The sequence below is a fragment of the Balaenoptera borealis genome (assembly GCF_965194805.1).
Source record: "Balaenoptera borealis genome assembly, chromosome: 16".
NCBI classification, from domain to species: domain Eukaryota; kingdom Metazoa; phylum Chordata; class Mammalia; order Artiodactyla; family Balaenopteridae; genus Balaenoptera; species Balaenoptera borealis.
Window position 1 is genome coordinate 16,044,472 of NC_138872.1, and position 17,634 is coordinate 16,062,105.

At 48.8% G+C, this 17,634-nt stretch overlaps 2 protein-coding genes and 1 long non-coding RNA gene across 7 annotated transcripts in view; 2 read left to right on the forward strand and 1 right to left on the reverse strand.

Moving 5' to 3' along the window:
• The window catches only part of RIMS4 (regulating synaptic membrane exocytosis 4), a 143,695-nt gene that overhangs the window by 103,743 nt on the left and 22,318 nt on the right, over positions 1-17,634 (forward strand). The window lies entirely within an intron of this gene.
• ADA (adenosine deaminase) overlaps positions 1-17,634 on the forward strand; it is a 113,538-nt gene that overhangs the window by 27,526 nt on the left and 68,378 nt on the right. Inside the window, exon 1 of one of the 3 annotated variants that reach the window (XM_082361773.1) lies at positions 2,274-2,584. The exons of the other annotated variants lie outside the window; for them this stretch is intronic. The gene's annotated coding sequence lies outside the window, so the exon portion shown is untranslated. Of the gene's footprint in view, positions 1-2,273; positions 2,585-17,634 lie in introns of those variants that run through there. 3 annotated transcript variants of the gene reach the window in all.
• LOC309614092 overlaps positions 2,611-17,634 on the reverse strand; it is a 32,097-nt gene continuing 17,073 nt past the window's right edge. Inside the window, exons 2-4 of one of the 2 annotated variants that reach the window (XR_014236011.1) lie at positions 12,431-12,557; positions 4,524-4,606; positions 2,611-3,998 (exon numbers count right to left, since the gene is read on the reverse strand). This is a non-coding gene — a long non-coding RNA (uncharacterized lncRNA). Of the gene's footprint in view, positions 4,607-12,430; positions 12,558-17,634 lie in introns of both variants that reach the window. The other variant, XR_014236012.1, reaches the window with a different exon arrangement.

Here is a 17,634-nt window from a genome sequence, read left to right on the forward strand (position 1 = left end):
GAGAGCAGGTGGAATTTCTGGGAATATCGAGGAGGGGTCCTGTTCAGACCGAGGGTAAGGGACAGATCTCTGGAGGAGGAGTCAAGGCGAAAGGGAGTTAGAGAGGGCAGAACATTCCAGACAGAGGGAACAGCATGTACAGATGCCTAGAGGTGGGGGAGAGCGTGATAGCAGTGCCTATTCTGGGAGACAAAGGTGCCTGGTGTGTCTGGAGCTGACAGTGAGGTGGGGCGCGGTGCTGCACATGGGGAGGTAAGACACGTGATATTCACACCACCAGCATCTGAGGGGCGTCTACAACGTCCCAGCCACTGGGAGGGGGGAGGTATAAAGACATGAGCTTTTTTTTTTTTTTTTTTTTAAATTATTTAATTATTTATTTATTTATGGCTGTGCTGGGTCTTCGTTTCTGTGCGAGGGCTTTCTCTAGTTGTGGCGAGCGGGGACCACTCTTCATCGCGGTGCGCGGGCCTCTCACTATCGCAGCCTCTCTTGTTGCATGCGGAGCACAGGCTCCAGACACGCAGGCTCAGTAATTGTGGCTCACGAGCCCAGTTGCTCCGTGGCATGTGGGATCTTCCCAGACCAGGGCTCGAACCCGTGTCCCCTGCATTGGCAGGCAGATTCTCAACCACTGCACCACCAGGGAAGCCCAAGACATGAGCTTTGACTGTAGAATTTGGCAAAGATAATACTAGAGGTGGTGTCACGTGGTGGCTGGAGAAGGCTTTGGCCCCCATCATCTCCCCCAGTACGCCAAATCTCAACGCGATGGAGCTGGACAGCAGAAAGGTCCAGAATGAGCACTTGGCAAGGAAGAAGAGTGATTTGGTATTGGGTGCAATTCCAGGAGAAGGAGTTGATGTGGATGGAGGTTGAAGATGAAAATGTGGGATTTGATCATTTATGGCTGGAGGAAGTGACTGAGGGTGAGGGTTGTGCGTCTACAGACTTGGAGAGAAGGAGATACAGTGTTCTTTATTAATGCTTTTGTTTGAGTCAGAGACATGCCTAGGGTATTTTACACCCACAGTGGATCATTTTGGAGCACCCATCTCCTTCATACAACAAAGTATGATCAGTAATCATTGAGATGAAACACATATGTTTCATGTATGAACTAGAATTTGCACTTACCAGGCAAAAACATTACCCTTTGCAGTTCACACTGTTTCACTTTTCTAAATTTTAGACACAAATCAAAATTCCAAGGAGTCGCCTAGAATGACAGACTTGAACTAAGTATGTCTTCGTCTTCACCATCACTCTACAGTCATTGTTTCTTTGAATCTACTAGTGAGATGCAGAAATATGTAATACCGTAGGGTTGGAGACAGGAACTGTACTTGGAGCAAGCGCAAAAGATTTTGAACTGTTAGGAACTGACTCTCTTTGTGAACATGTGTTCCCGTCTCCACCTGTGCTCGCGGTAACTGTATTCCTAGAAATTCTCCAGATTAACTTCCATGTAGAAGAGGTTTATTAAAGGATAAGAAATTAAAATGTGCTCATTTGAAGCTTACCTGCATAGTATTAAAATTCAGCAGTCACCACAACAATTGTTTAGAATGTACACCAATAAAAGATATTTTCAGGATGTAGCATTTTCCAACTGACATTACTTAGATTTGCCAGTGCATGATGATAACAAAAAGCAGACTTTTTTAATCATCAATTTTGTCTTTAAATTCTCTATGGACAATGTACCCCTTTTATTGTCTGTACCCAGGGAAAACCACTCCCCCATCCTATCCTTTCTAGGGTCACTGGTTTTAATAACAATGAAAGAGATTGTGTATTGAGCACCCAGTGGGAGCTAGCCCTGTACTAAGTACATTTTATAAAAAGTGGTGTTTCTAATCTTCACAGTCCATACCTTTAAAAAAAAAAAAGAAATGAAGTTCAGAGAGGTTAAATAAGTTGTCTAAGGTCACACAGCTAGAAAACAGAGGCAGATTTTCAGTGAAGGTTCATATGACTCCAAAACCTATGTTGTGGTTATTTATTTTTGCTACTGCTCAAAGACGTCTCTGTGGCACATATTCTTTTAAATTGAGGGGTAACATAAACAGAAATGCCTACAGTGCAGTAGTCTTAAGTGTACATCTCAACAACTCTTCACATATTTACACACCCCTGTAACCACCACCCAGGTCAAGATACATTTCAAGAAAGTTCCTCATGCCTCTTCCAAGACTATACTCTCTGCCTCCAAGGTACAAGGTACTCCCAAGGTACTATTCTGACCTCTGTTACCACTGATTAGTATTCCTAGGAGGAACAGTTTTGAACCACTTCTTCCTCTAAGACAAGAAGGAAGACCAGAGAAACTAGGAGGCGAGGAGGAGGTGGAGAGAGGCACATTGCTCACAGCGATATCGTATCAGAGGAGGAGTCCCTCCCCCACCAGTGAGGGGGTGAGGCCGGGCGTGCTTTCCAAGGGGAGAGAAGGAAACTCGGACAGCGCTTCCCAGAGAGGCAATAAGACGCCAGTGGAAGTGTTGCCTCCTGCCGGGAGGGGCCCCTCGGATTCAGAGCATGTGTTTTTGCTTGGAACTTGTTCTCTCTAAATAACTGAAGATGGGTGAGTGTGGACAGCGGGCGGCCCTGGGACCTGGCCAGTTCAGGAAGCCCGCGGGTTGGCAAGCAGGGCGTCGGGTGATGAGTGTGAGTGATGAACCGTCCGTACGTGTTCAAAGGATTGAAAGTCCGTGGCAGGAGCTGCCACTGTGCTGACTGATTACTGTGGTTCAGGCCCTCAGACTGCCAAGTTTGGCGCTAGAGGGATGAGATAGTCCAGGGAACTCATGAGTCTTTTGGCTGCTGCTATAGCGCGGCCCCCGCCCCCCCGTAAGACCCTAGAATGAGCACTGTTGCTCTTTGCACTATTGGAAGCAAATTTCAGGCTCGTAAGCCAAAAAGTTCCCACTTCAAATCCTGGCTCCCTCAGTGACTTACAGCCCTGGGACTTGGATGCAGAAACAAAGGTGCTAAGGCAACAAACTTTAAGGAGCTCTCACTGTCAGGTGCTGACCTTGCACTTGTAGGACCTGGAGAGTGAGTGCCTCCTTAAGAGTGAGGCATCCAGGGCACAAAATGAGATTATGGTAGGAACTCAATAAATATGGGTTGACTAGCTAAATGACAATGTCCTATCCCAGTGTATTAATTGGGGTACATTAAGCTATGCTGAGGTCACAAATAAACTCCCAAATCTCAGTGACTTAACCCAACAAAGGTTTATTTTTGGTTGCAAATGGTCCAGTGGAGCTGGGCAGGTCTTCTCCATCTTTAAGCTGCATCTTCTCAAATCATCCTTCCCTACTCAAACGTGTGCCCTGATGCATCAGCATAATTCAGTTGCTTGTTTGAAGTGAAGAATTTCAGACCCCCCACCCGGAAGCAGGATCTGCATTTTAATGAGACCCCCAGGTGATGTGTATGCACATAACCGTTTGTGAATCACCGTTCTCGACCAGTGGTCTCCAAGGTCATCTTAGAGAAGAGGGGTGGTGAAGGCACACTGGCCCTTCACTGCCTCAGACTGGAAGTGATGATGCCCATCTCTTCTGCTCATATTTTATTGGCCAGAACTAGTCGCATGACCCCCAAACTTGACTGCAAGGGAGGCTGGGAAACCGATCTTTCTCTGTGTGTCCATGAAGAGGAATCCGAGTGAGAGATATATGACATGTCATATGACATTGCTTCTCTGGCCTTCGGTTTCTGCATTTTTTGTTCGTTTGTTTGTTTCAAGGCAGCCTTCTTGCTCTTTCATACCTGGGTCAGGCCTAACATTTTAGGGTCTAGGAAATGCATCTGAAAAGTGAAACTCGGGAAACACATCTAGATCAGGGCACAGCATATGGGAAGCAGGAAAAAATGTCTGCAGTCGCAAGGATGAAGCCAGTTTCAGCCATTCACAGCTTGTCAGCTCCCTCCATGCCTTCCACCTTCGTGTTCATTGCACATCTACATGCCAAGTCCTGTGCAAGAAGCTGTAGAGGTTGGGGGGGAGGGATGTGAATAAATGCCCAACACTGGGACCTCACTGTTGTTACACTAGGTAGTGGGGACAGAGAAACCCAAAACAGACCCTGACCCAAACAGGGCTGGGAGTGAGCAGGGTCAGTGCTCCCGTGGCTGGACATACCCGCGTGAGAGGGGACCCCTGTACTCTGGGAAGATCAAGAATCAGTCACTTGAAAATCCCAGCTCTGACACTTGCTTCGTGGCTGTGTGTAAGTGCCCTCATCTCTCTGGGCCTCTGTTTCCCCTTTTTGGAAATTGAGATCTATAGCAGAGCCTGAGGGATGCCCGTTTCAATATCCTTTCTCCCCTCCTTCCTTCATAATTGAACCCTGATTTTATTTGGGGTGGCAGTGCACTCAGCTTTGCGGCTAGGCATGGCCATGTGACCAGGTCCCAGCAGTAAGATATAAGCAGAAGTGCTGTGTGCAAATTCTGAGAAGGCTCCGGCAAGGGAAGGGCATCCCTTTTGTCCCAGCACCACCACTCCTCACTTCCTCCTGCTCCAGTCAGTCGTCAGATGTGATGGTGAAGCTTGACAGCCATCTTGGACCATGAGGGTATCTTGAAGATGGACCTTAGGTGCAGAGAAAAGAAGAGGAGAAATAGAGAAAGCCTGGATTCTGATGAAATCAGAGCTGTGCCATACGCACCCTGGACTCCACCTATAGATTCCATTCACATGATTAAAAAAATAGCATACGTATTATATATAAGAATACTCTTAGAATATTAACATAATAATAATATTATATATGTTATTCTGTATGCATATATGGGGTTGGCCCAAAAGTTCGTTCGGGATTTTCCGTAACATCTTCTGTAATTTTTGGCCAACTCAATAATATATGCATGTTTATGCCCCCTTGTTTAAGCCACCATTGTTTTGAGTATTGCTGGTATAAAAGTGTTATTGAGTTTTGTTATTGATCATGCATCTAGCAAACTTGCCAAACTCTCTTACTTGTTCTGATACGTTGTCAGCTTATTTAGTTAGTTTTTCAAGGTAAAGGATCACACCGTCTACAGTGAACAGTTTTATCTCTTCTCTTCCAATCCTACACCTCTTATATTCTCTCCTTTTAGCTGTAGCCTGACTTTGGCACTTTGTGTTAAGCAGTAACGGTGATAATGCACATTTTTGGCTTGTTCCTGATCCTGACATGCACATGAAGTTTCTCCACTAGGAATCATATTTTCTGGAGGTTTTTGATATTAATATCTCTACCAAAGGAAGGAACTTCTCTTATATGTTCCCAGTCTGCTAAGATTTTTAAAAACTCATAAATACCTAAGGATCTTATCAAAAGCTTTTTCTGCATCAATTGACATAATCATTGGATTTTTTTTTCCTTGATCAAATGATGCAGTGAGTCACACTGGTGGATTTTCTGATGTTGATGCATTTCTGGGATAAATTCTTCCTGATGGTGAGGTATTATCATTATTTTAACACATTGCTGAATTTAGTCCACTAATATTTTAGTTAGTATTTTCCGTCCTGTATTCATAAGTGAAATGGGCTTACAGTTTTCTTTTATTGTATTGTCTTATCTGGTTTTGGCAACCAAGATGACGCTTGTCTAATGAAGTAAGCTCGGTTGGCTTTTGGGGGCTTGTGGAGGAGCTACTTGTATAAGCTAGACATTAACTGTTTCTTAAAAATTCAACAGAACTCACCTGTAAAAATGTCTGGGTCTGATTTGGGAGAGTATGAGGGCTCTGACTACCAATTCAGTTTCTATAATACTGATTGACTTCTTTAAATTCTCTCTTTCTTCTTGGGCCAACCTTTTGGCATCTTATAACTCTCTAGAAGTGTATCCATTTTCCCTAAGCTTTCAAATTCATGACTATATAACTGCTATATAACTATATAACAATAGTTTTAAAGTTACTTTTAATCCTTAAGTCAATATTATTCTCCTTTTTCACTCTATATTTTTACTTTATTTATTTGCATCTTATCTCTTTTGTCATGATCAATCTTATCAGGACTCTGTCTCGTATTAATTTCATCCCAGAAGCAGCTTTGGGTCCTGCTGTTCTTCCATATTCTTCTTTTGTTCTCTAGTTCATTGATTCGCTCCCGGAAGGTGTTCTGTTATGTGCAGCTGAACCTTATTTTTGTCCTTGCAATACTGAGTCGTTCCACATCTTCAGCGAGGTCACCTCCATCAGGAAGGTCCAGAGAGGGGGTCCAGCCAATGGCCATGACTTGCCCAAGTCTGGGTTCCTGCCCCAGAATGCGAGGCTCCATTTCTTCCAGGCTGGCAGCCCTCACACTGCCCCTGCCTCTGGGCATGTTGGGAGGGGCTAATGGGAGAATTGCTGCTGCCACCTGCTCCTCTGTCCTATAAATAGCCAGCCCGCAGGCGCCCCTCTATGGCCTCTTCTTCCACACATTCCTCAGTCTGGGCAGGAGTTCAGAGGTCTGCTCCTGGCCCTGAGATCCCAGGTGTCACGATGAGCTTCCCCTCCCGCATCCCCAGGACAGCTGCGGGGCTTGAACTGTTTAACACTTGGCTTCAGTCTGAGCTGGCGGGGTTCTGCGTGCAGGGACTGATGTGGTCCCCCCAAGGAGGGGTGGGACGTGTGCTCTCAGCACACGCATGTGACTGTCTCTGCATACACCACTGTGAGCTGGGGTTCCTGGCAAGGAAGTGGTCCTCATTTGCTGGGTGAAGGGGTTGGGGCAGGAGCTATGCCGAGGATGCAGCTGGTGAGGCAAAGATAAGCCAGCTGGGGAGTCGGAGGAGGTCACGATGGGACATGGGCTTTCCAAATTGGCATGAGGGTTTATTTACAGACATCGAATGCCAGGGAAAAGGCACTGAACCTGGCACATGTTAGATGCTAGATATTTATATTTGTTGCATAAATGAATACATGAATGAGTGAATTGGGGGACCCAAGCTTTAATCCCAGCCCTGTTGCTGTACATTCTTGGGGAAGTTCCTCGGCCTTTCTTGGCCTCAATTTCCTCATCTGTAAAATGGGAGAGGGATGAATTCCATATTTTATAGTGCCTCTTTCTCTAGGGATTTCTGTTTCTATGCCTGGGAACATTTCTGGAGTGGCAGCTCTGACCTGGATGGAAGTATGCAGGCTGGGCCCTCAAGAATGCAGAGTTCTGAAATGTCAGAAGCAGAGGTGGGTCCTATAGATTCTCTGATGTCTGAATAATTACCAAAGTTCAGGAGATCCCATTGTGTTGGAACTAGTTGGTCAGGAGGAACCAGGCACCAGGGCAGAAGTGGCTTTGCTTTTGGCCAGACATCCCTTGGAGGAGGCAGATAACAGGTTAGGTTACTGCTTCCCCATCCAAGAGCCCCTTCATCATTCAGGATATCCAGTCTCCAGGAACTTACTTCTCACCGTCTGAGCCCCTACAGGTGCCATTATCTGTCTAATCCATCCATCCATCCATTTGTCTATCAATCCATCTGCCCATCCACTGATTCATTTGTTTACCTGTCCATTCATCCATTCATCTGTTTATCCACCTATCCATCCATTTGTCCATCCATCCATCCATCCATCCATCTGTACATTCATACATCCATGCATTCATTCAACAAACACTGAATGTAGTGGGCCATGCCCTAATATGAAATAAATAATAAAAAGCAAGGTCTCTGCCCACAATGAATTCACAGACTAGAGGGGAAGATAGAGACAAGCAAAGAGATGCTGACAGCAGAGTAAGTGGGGAGTACCAGGCACTGAGGGCAATGAGAAGAGGACCCAGCCTGGGATGTGGGAGAGGAAGCTTTGGAAGTCTTATCGGAGGAGGTGACATCCGAGATGAATCTTGAAGCAAGAGTAGGAATCTAGGCAAAAAGGCAACACAGGGGGCTTCCCTGGTGGCGCAGTGGTTGAGAATCTGCCTGCCAGTGCAGGGGACACGGGTTTGAGCCCTGGTCTGGGAAGATCCCACATGCCGCGGAGCAACTGGGCCCGTGAGCCACAATTACTGAGCCTGCGCGTCTGGAGCCTGTGCTCCGCAACAAGAGAGGCCGCGATAGTGAGAGGCCCGCGCACTGCGATGAAGAGTGGCCCCCGCTTGCCACAACTAGAGAAAGCCCTCGCACAGAAACGAAGACCCAACACAGCCATAAAAAAAAAAAAAAAGGCAACACAGGGAGACAGAACAGAGGCCTGAAAGCAATGTGCGAGCAGGGGTGTCTGGGGCGCTGTGAGTAGCTGAGTCCGGATGAAGCCTGGAGGCCTGGTGGGAGGTGAGGGAGATGAGGCTGGAGAGGCCTGGCCTGTGTTGGTTGGGGAGGACACTTGTGACTGGGGTGGGAATAGGGGCCGAGAACTTGGGGTATCCAGGGACCATCTGGAGGTGTAGAAAAGCTCTGGGTCAGGTATCAGAATGCCAGCTTCCTTCCTCCCTCTCCCCTGAGTGACCTCAGGCAAGTTACCTCACCTCTCTGGGCCTCCGTCCCCCTGCTGTGACAACCCTGTGACAGGGTTGCCCTTTGTGGCCTCTTGGGACCCTTCCAGCTCTGAGGACGTCCTTGAGTTACATGCGGTCAGCAAAACCAGTAACCGCATGAACATCTGGCCTGGCCTGAGGAGCAAGTTAATTGTTCCCAGCCCCTGTGCATGTCGAGGGGGGGAGCGCCTTGGTTAGGGGGGCCCTGGTGAGGGGTGGCCCCTGTGGGGCTCCCCGTCCTGGGATGACAGGATGTGCCGAGCAGGGAGTGAGTCACCAACCAACCATCAGCTTGGGCCCCAGGGTTCCCAGGTGCGGGAAGGGGGCCCCACCCCCTGCTCCTCGCTGCCCAGAGCCCCCTTCTCAAGCCAGCAGACCCTTGTTCAGAAGAAAATCCCATCTGAAACTCTAATAATTAAAACAGGCCCAAAGAAAGTTGTTTGGGATAAATCAGAGGGTGGGAGCCCTTGTCTGGGGCTCTGGACCCTCTCCCACTCCTCGGCAGCCCCTGAGGCCCTAACCAAGGAGCCCCTTTGAGTTCAAGGGTCCAAACATCCTCAGGAGGGGAGATTGGGACCCAGAGGGGGAAGGGGCTGACGCTGGGGTCACGCATCATGTTGCCTTGCTCCTCTCCTCCCTGGGCTCTGACCGCGCTTCCCCAGCCCTGGAGGACGGGGACTAGAACAAGCACCTCAGCGCAAACATCACAGCTTCTCGGTGGCACCATAGGGAACGTGGGCTAGAGGTGTGCTCTGCCCCAGACAAGACCCCAGCAGGTTTTGCCTTCATCTCTGGGCCTGTGTCTCCCCAGCTCTACAGTGGAAAGGCCGGTGAGAGATTAGAAACAACTAGCATTGATGGAAGGCTTACTGTGTACCAGGCATGAATTTAATCCTCACAGCAACCCTCTAAAGGATGCATCATTATTATCCTCATTTCACAGATGGGGAAACTGAGGCACCAAGAAGTTAAATAGCTTGCCCACGTTCACATAACAGGTAGGAGGCAGAGCTGGGATCTGAACCCAGGTAGCTGGCCCCTGAGTCCTGGCTCTTATCCACTGTGCTGTACTGCCTCTTGAAAGATGGCTTGGAAGCATCTTCCGGTCCCTACTGTCTGGGATTCAGACAGTGAGCTAGAAGTGGTTCAGAGGGAAGGGAGAAACTCAGTCACATCCTGGCTCTGTCGCTTGCTGTGTGACTTTGGGTGAGTCACTTCACCTCTCTGGGCCTCTGTTTCCAAGCAGGGATGCTGTGAGAATTGAAGGGCTGGGGTAGCATTGCCTTCAGGGATGGCACACTCACTGGGACTGATGGTCCTTCAGTCTTCACCCACGGCCCCTTCCTTGTAGCCACTGTCTCGGTGGGGAGAGGCAGTGGCCACAGTTGAGACTTTCCCTTCCATCTCCAAGCTGCCTGGCTGGGTCTCCAGGAGAAGTTGTTTCCCTAACCTCCCAACCGCTCAGAAAGGACCAACAGGGTTGGTTCCAGCTACACCCTCCCTCTTGGCTCAGAGCCCAAGACCTGTCCCCTTAGAGGCCAATTCCTCCTCTGACACCCAGGTGGGCATATGAGCTGCCCAGGCTATGGTGAGGGGCGTCTAACCAGCTCCCAAGAACCTAAGTGGGTGCAAGTGGGACAGAGAGGCCCTGATACTCCATCCCATCAGCGCCACCAGCCCCCGAACAAAACACTTCATTACTGGAAGCCCAGCCAGGCAGAGGGGGTGGAAGTGGCCATGTGGCAGGAAACCGTGCAGGGCCAGCCAGGCCTCAGCCCTCGAAGCCAGCAGCCGTGGACTGACCATGCGGGTTTGGCTCACTGGGGTGTTTACGGAAACGCTGGCCCTGAGGCCGGCCTAGCTGCTGGCCTGGGATCCCCTGAGTCACCCCCAGGCCTCAGAGTGCCAGCTTGGCAGGGGACATCAAAGGCTGCAGCTGAGGCCTTGTTTTCCTCCACAGCCCACCTGGGGAGTGGAAAGTTGAGAAGCCCGGCAGTCAGTAAGTGGTGGAGACGGGCAAGGTCTTCAGATCACGCCCTTTCTGGACCCTGCTGGAAAGCGGCATCAACTCGGGAGAGGTGTGGAGCAAGTGGCCTCTGGAGCTGGGCTGCCTGGGTTCAAATCCTGGCTGCACCCCTCTCTGGCTATATAACTCAGGGTAGTTTGCTTAACTTTTCTGAGCCTCAGTTTGCCTATCTGTAAAATGGGGATGTGATAATAGTACATACTTTCCAAGGATAATGACATGATTTCATATTTGTAAAGTGCTTAGAGCAGTGGCTATCACACACTCAGTGCCATAAGTGTTTGCTACAGAAATCGTTTCAATTTAAATATTATTTGTTGAGCCTCCAGGCCATGATTGAGGAGCTAAAGTTATGGAGGTACATCAGATTTAGATCCTGCCCAGGGTGCTTCAAGGTCAAGGTGAGGGATGGAGGTTGGAGGATTAGGAGGTTGGGAGGGGGGTGATTTCCCTGATGACAGTCACGATGGTAACTAATGGGTGAATATCTGCCTCCCCAGCCTCTGTTTTTAAGAACTGGGTCCACATGAGTCCATTCACGGCTCTATCCCAGTGACCAGCACAGAGACTGGCACCAGGTGGGTACTTAAGCCTGATGTGGAATGCGTGGGTGAACACCTGATGCGTTTTGAGCCCTGACCGTGGTACTGGCACTGAGCCCAGAGCATTACATGCACGGCCCCCTTCCTGTCCCACAGTGCCCCAGTGAAGAAAGTCGGATCATTCTTTCTGTGTTCAGAGAAGCAAACTGAAGCCCCACTGGTAGGTGGCAGAGCTGGGACTGAACTCACGTCTAAGTTCAAAACCTGCCTTTTAATTTTTTAAAAAATTATTTTATTTTATTTTATTTATTTTTGGCTGCATTGGGTCTTCGTTGCGGTGAGCGGGGGCTACTCTTCGTTGCGGTGCTCAAGCCTATCACTGTGGTGGCTTCTCTTGTTGCGGAGCACAGGCTCTAGGCGCACAGGCTTCAGTAGTTGTGGCACGTGGGCTCAGTAGTTGTGGCTCGCGAGCTCTAGAGCACAGGCTCAGTAGTTGTGGTGCACGGGCTTAGTTGCTCTGCCGCATGTGGGATCTTCTGGGACCAGGGCTCGAACCCTTGTCCCCTGCACTGGCAGGCGGATTCTTAACCACTACACCACCAGGGAAGCCCAAAACCTGCCTTTTAAAACACTAAGCTACCTCTTGTCTTCCCCAGATGCCAGCGTGGCATCAAATTGCACAGTCCCCCTCAGGCCTGGGAGTTCAGAGTTGTGCCATTTACAGACCTCATTCCTGCCCGAGAAGATCCAGAAGGATCTTGGGGGAAGGAGGACATTCTAGGCAGAGGGACCCACCTGTGGAAAGGCAAAAAGGCAGGACCAGCCCTCTGCACTAGTCTCCGCAAATAGCCTTGAATGCCAGGAAAATATTTAGATGATCCTGTGGCGAGGGAGTTCCCAAAACATCCTGAGCAAAGCTTGTACAAGGCCAGATGCACAAGCACTCTGGTGGCCAGGATGGAAGATGAATTACCAAGGAAGGGGGTCAGAGGCAGGGAGAAAATGAATTTGTACAAATAAAACTCAGCATCATTCCTGAGCTGTCTCCCCCACGTTGAAACTTACCTACCCTGTGTTCCACCTCATCCAGAGCAGTGTGTGCGTGCCTTGGGGGCCCAGGGCCTAGGCATAAAGCAACCAGGCTTAGGGTCCTTGGAGCCCAGAAGCATGCCTTCCTCCCCACCCATCCAGCCCCTGCAATGACGTCCTTTTGGGTTAATCCCATTTTGGCCACAATGGCTGCTAGCAGAGGGAGGAGGCACAGAAGATAAAGGTGATTGGGGTCAAGTGCCCACAAGACCCTTAGCAGCCAAGCCTCAGCCCCCAGCCCACCTAGGATGCAGACAAATAAGTGTTCAGATCTTGGACCTACCATATACTTGGACCTACCTGCTTTGGTGCCTTGAGGTCTTCCTCATTCATAACATACAGACAATAATACATGAGAGGGCAGTTGTGAGGATTGACCAAGATCTCAACGTGAGGCGAGTGGCACAGCACTGGTCCAGAGTGAATGCTGGATAAATATGAGATCAATGTCATTATTATCACAGCCTGGAGGCAGAAGCCACTCCCTGGCCTGGGAAGAACTCAGAAACTGCCTGTTGTGGCTTGATAATGCCCAGAGGGCATCTGGGACATCCCTCTGTCCCAGGTACCAGGGACCTGACTTAGCTCAGGGGGGTCGGTCTCCCCCAGTGGCCTTTGGGGCCCCTGCCTGGAGCCATCTATTTGCTCCATCACGTGAGTTGTGGGATTAGATCATCTTGGTGTGTGTGTACTTTAACGAGGCTCTCACCCTCAGGCTACTGCAAGTGCAGGGTCAGCACCTGAGAGCCAGCACCTCCTTAAATGCTATGCTCTGGGCACCTGGCTTGCCTCACCCTAGCCCCGGATCTGTGCGAGGTTGGGATAGTAGTTATCCCCATTTGATAGATGTGAAAACTGAGGTTTCCCCAGATTGGGCACCTGTCCAATGTCACACAACTGGGGAGGAAGAGGCAGACCCCGGTCTCTTTGCTTTTGAAGTCTAGGGCTCCATTTACCCTGAGGACCTGCCTCCCAGCCTAGGATGGAGGGACTCAGTCCATCTCCCCAGAAGGCCCCGCAACCTGAAGAGAAGCCTAGAATCGGCCTCCTCTGCTGGGAACGCTGGCCTGCAGGGTGGAGGCTTGGCTATTTCTCTACACATTCCTAGGGGTTAAGTCTGGGGACCCAGGCTCCTGGCATCAGCCATCACGTTCCCCAGAAGGAATCTCTATTCATAACAAACCCCAAAGGTCATTTGTCTGGGAAGGAGCCTTCTATCTCCTCCCCAGGGAGGGAGAGAGGGCCCCAGCCTTTATGGAGACCACCTGGGTTCCCAGTGGGGCTGCCCTGCTTCTGGCTGGCCTGTGAACCCCTCTGGGTCTCATCTGTGGATGGTGTCTGGATGGGACAGGTGGACAGAGAGGATGAATGAACATCCCATTTGAAGCAGCCCCTAGAGAGATAAGAATGTGTGGACTCTGGACTCAGCCTGTCTGAGCTCAAATTTCCTTTCACTCCCTCCTAGCTGTGTGGCCTTAGGTAAGTTACTTTACCTCTCTGTACCTCAGTTTCCTCTGCTGTAAAACAGGAATAATAATAATACCTACTGCATAGGGTTGGTATGAGGATTAAATGAGATTCATTCATTCAACAACTGTTTATTGGAGATCTACCAGCTTCCGGGCAGTGAGTAATATGGCAACAAGTAAAAGAGACAAAACTCCCTACCTTCAAGTTTTTAAAGAGGAAGTAGCATGACGAATATTATTTTCTTTAGAAAATGCTGGCACCAAAAAAATAAAGCAAATATGATAAAATGTTAACAGTTGTTAAATCTAGATGATGGGCAAATGGCAAATGGGTGTTCATCATCTGTATTCTATGCTTTTGTGAATGTTTGAAGTATTTTTTATAAATACAAGGAAAGAAAGGAAAAAAGAAGAAGAAGTAAGAGAATGAAAGGTAGAAAGAAACAAGAGAGGGAGGAGGGAGGGAGAAATCGTTGCCCTTTTGAAACTTAAAATCAAGTGGGGGAAATAGACAATAAATAAATAAGTATAATAGGCTGCATCAGTTAGTAATTTGGAGAAAAAGAAAGAAGAGGGATCAGGCATTCGCAGGGGCCGGAGATTCCATTTTAAACCACGTGGTCAGCGAAGGCCTCCCTGGGAAGGTGACATCTGAGAGTAGAGCTCAGTTCTCCTGGTTTCCAGACCTGGGTCCTCCCAGTGTCCCCGTCCAGCTTCTACCCAGTGAAACAATCACGGTAAAAGCCCAGAATCCAAGACTCTTGAAATGGTGAAATTTTAGAATTATGTGTCTCAATTCAAAATTCCGATGAGCAGGAAAGTTAATCTAAATTTTTATGACCATACCCTATTTCCTATGTGGACAGAAAATTAATCTTAATCCATTTGGTTTACTCCGCCCACTCCATCATTTGCGTGCCCACACACACACTTCCCCTGTGATTGCATCTTGCTGAGAGGTTGTTTCAGGCCCTTTTTGGCTTCAACACACCACATGACCATTTCACCATTCAAGCCCTTCCCCACTCTCTACTTTTGGACTCTTCAAAGCTCTCTGGGGTCACGCTGACCCACGAGATTCAAAACATGCTCACTCATAGCTTTTTGTCTGGCTCTCTTCCTGATTTCTTATTTGGAAAAAAGGAGAGAGGGGAGGGGAGGGCTGTGCATCAGTCAGGGTCAGCCAGGTTAGGGTGCAGTAAAAACCACCTCCAATCTTGCTCCTTAGCCACTCATGCTGCGTGTCTGCTACAGCCCCACGCTGTGCCTCCTCCCTCCAAAATCCAGGCTGATGGAAGAGCCACCACCCCCAAATATTGTAGAGCAGAGGGACAGAAAGGTATCAAATCCCACCTTTCTCTGATTCACGAGGTTTCACTGTGCCTCAGGTCCCTTCAAGAATGGTCTTTTTGGGGAGAAAGGGGTACTTTTGAAACCTAAAAACTTGTTCTCTGCTTTTACTGAAATGTCCACTCCCCGAGTCAGTGGACGCTCCACGGTCTACCTGCCTGAGTAGGGATAGAAAACACAAAAGGGAAAAACGCATGCAGTCTTAAATTCCTAGATTTTGAGTATCGTGCAGTCTTAGATTGCAATCTAAGGAAATGGGATCTGAGAATATTACCATCACAGACTTTCAAAACTGAAAGGTCTTTGAATCCAATATCACTTCTCGTGCGCGAGTTGCCTCTCTCACCTTCACAGGTAGCTGCCAGCCTTCGCTTGTACCCTCTCAGGGCCAGGGAGCTCATCACATCCCAAGGCAGCCTACTGCGTTATGGATCAGCTCAAAACATTCAAACGTTCTGCTTTATAAAGTGAGCCAAACTCTCTCTCGAGACCTTCCAGTCCAAGTCCCTGTTCTTTTACTGGGAGAGTAAGGGTGAGGCCATCACCAGCACAGCCTTGGAGACAGGCTGAAGTAGCAGCCAGCCTGAAGTCATTGAATATTTCATGAAACCCTGAACAGCCCTGAGAGCCAAATCAATGATTCCTCTGATGCCTGAAACACTACCATAATGGTCTGTGGATCTCTATTAAGGAGGCTTATAAATAGTAGAAAGAATAAAGGCTTGGACTCAGACCTAGGTTCAAATGCTGACATTTTGATGCTACCGGTAGGCAAGTCTCATCACCTCTCTGAGCCATGGTTTTCCCATCTATCCCATAAGGATAATAACAACAGCAACAATAATAGTACCTCCTAGGCAGGACTGCTTTGTGAATCCAATGGGATAATGTATCTAAACACCTGACACAATGTCTGGTACACAGTAGGTACTCAGCTTGACCTGGGTTCAAATCCAGGCCTCTTATTATTTGTATGTCCTGGGGCTTCACTTCCTTGAACCTCAGATTCCCCATCTGTCAGGTGGAGTTAATATTATTCACACCCCACAGGGTCTGATCAGGAATTTTTAAGTTCATATTTACTGATAATGTGCTAAGCTCTTTATCTGGGTTGCACATTTAGTCCTCTACTTATTAGGTAGAATATTTATAAGCTCCCAATGTTAGTAATGGAGAAACTGTGGCACAGAGAGGTTGAGTGACTTGGCCAAGGTCATGGTGCTGGTGCCAGTCACTTAGGAGGTTTCAGGCTGCAAGTAACAGAACACCTTGATATTCCTGACTTAAGATGGACTTTTGTGCTCAAAACACCTGGAGGTTGCGTGGTTCCCGACTGGTTGATGCAGGGGCTCAATGATGTCAGCCAGGATCCATATTATAGCTCCAGCATCCTCAGTGTGGTGGCTTCAGCCCTCAGCCTTGGCCCTGCATGGTCTCAACATGGCTGCCAAGGTTTCAGACATCATATCCTCACACAGCTACTTATGGGGGAAGAATAGGGGACCTTCTCCCCACAGCTTTTTTTTTTTTTTAATTAATTTATTTATTTATTTATTTATGGCTGTGTTGGGTCTTCGTTTCTGTGCGAGGGCTTTCTCTAGTTGCGGCAAGCGGGGGCCACTTTTCATCGCGGTGCGCGGGCCTCTCACTGTTGCGGCCTCTCTTGTTGCGGAGCACAGGCTCCAGACGCGCAGGCTCAGTAGTTGTGGCTCACGGGCCCAGTTGCTCCACGGCATGTGGGATCTTCCCAGACCAGGGCTCGAACCCGTGTCCCCTGCATTAGCAGGCAGATTCTCAACCACTGCGCCACCAGGGAAGCCCTCCCCACAGCTTTTTATAATTGAAGCAATCTCTTCTCAGAAACGCCCCCAGCAGATTTTATCTCTCCTTGGCCAAAACTGGGTTACATTCTTGTGGAAGTCTGCTAGTGCGCACCAATCACCATATTCTTTCTGGGCACACAGTTGGATCACATTTCGCAGCCCCCTGTGTGGTTAGATGTGGTCATGTGACTGAGTTCTGGCCAATGGGATGTGAGTAAAAATAACTGCACCGTTTTCAGGTCTGGCTTATAGAAACCTCCTCCCCACAATCTTTGCTTTCCTTCCTCATCTTTCTGCTTTGAAAAGGACTCTGAGGACAAGGAAAGCAGAGTCACAAGACAGGAAGAGTCTCAGTCCTTAAATGGCTACCCAGAGCAGAGCCCTCCTGCCAAGACTTCTTGTGCAGTGATGTGAGGAAAAACCGAAGACTGGTGACGTAAAGCCACTGAAAGCTTATTACAGGTTATTTATTACAACAGCTAGCGTGACCTAACCAGCCAATACACATACCCATTCCTAAAACCTGGGGACTGCGGAACCTTGAAGGCTTAGCTCCTGGGGCTGGGAAAGAGATTTCTTCTAGAGCACACTGCCCACTTCTGAACAAAGGCAAGGCTCTAGAGAGAAAGATGGAAGCAGGAAGGGGAGTGAGCAATGGGTTCTAGACTTGAGCTGGATCTAAGGTCGAAGGAAGATGGGGCTTGGGGGAGAGCCGCCTTCCTCGTGCACTGGTGCTAAGAGGATTGCTTACAAGGAAGGAAGGGCTTCTGCAAATAGCCAGAGCTGGCCTGTCAGACCTGCTCTGAGTGGGGTCACCAGCCCCTCTGGCCACCCCAGGGCCCTTGTTGGCTTAGCTCTCTGG